The sequence below is a fragment of the Staurois parvus genome, unplaced genomic scaffold, assembly GCF_062004578.1.
Source record: "Staurois parvus isolate SC_StPar_1 unplaced genomic scaffold, SC_StPar_1.0 ptg000121l, whole genome shotgun sequence".
NCBI classification, from domain to species: Eukaryota; Metazoa; Chordata; class Amphibia; order Anura; family Ranidae; genus Staurois; species Staurois parvus.
In genome coordinates, this window is record NW_028317917.1 from 163,901 (window position 1) to 165,000 (window position 1,100).

Genomic DNA, 1,100 nt, shown 5'->3' on the forward strand with positions numbered 1-1,100 from the left:
GGAAACCAACTAAGTGCAGTGTATAGGAAGCCAACTAAGTGCAGTGTATAGGAAGCCAACTAAGTGCAGTGTATAGGAAGCCAACTAAGTGCAGGGTATAGGAAGCCAACTAAGTGCAGTGTATAGGAAACCAACTAAGTGCAGTGTATAGGAAGCCAACTAAGTGCAGTGTATAGGAAACCAACTAAGTGCAGGGTATAGGAAACAACTAAGTGCAGTGTATAGGAAACCAACTAAGTGCAGTGTATAGGAAACCAACTAAGTGCAGGTTATAGGAAACCAACTAAGTGCAGTGTATAGGAAACCAACTAAGTGCAGTGTATAGGAAACCAACTAAGTGCAGGTTATAGGAAACCAACTAAGTGCAGTGTATAGGAAACCAACTAAGTGCAGTGTATAGGAAACCAACTAAGTGCAGTGTATAGGAAACCAACTAAGTGCAGGGTATAGGAAGCCAACTAAGTGCAGTGTATAGGAAACCAACTAAGTGCAGGTTATAGGAAACCAACTAAGTGCAGTGTATAGGAAGCCAACTAAGTGCAGTGTATAGGAAACCAACTAAGTGCAGGGTATAGGAAGCCAACTAAGTGCAGTGTATAGGAAACCAACTAAGTGCAGTGTATAGGAAACCAACTAAGTGCAGTGTATAGGAAACCAACTAAGTGCAGGGTATAGGAAGCCAACTAAGTGCAGTGTATAGGAAACCAACCAAGTGCAGTGTATAGGAAACCAACCAAGTGCAGTGTATAGGAAACCAACCAAGTGCAGTGTATAGGAAACCAACCAAGTGCAGTGTATAGGAAACCAACCAAGTGCAGTGTATAGGAAGCCAACCAAGTGCAGGGTATAGGAAGCCAACTAAGTGCAGTGTATAGGAAGCCAACTAAGTGCAGGGTATAGGAAACCAACTAAGTGCAGTGTATAGGAAGCCAACTAAGTGCAGTGTATAGGAAGCCAACTAAGTGCAGTGTATAGGAAGCCAACTAAGTGCAGGGTATAGGAAGCCAACTAAGTGCAGTGTATAGGAAACCAACTAAGTGCAGTGTATAGGAAGCCAACTAAGTGCAGTGTATAGGAAACCAACTAAGTGCAGGGTATAG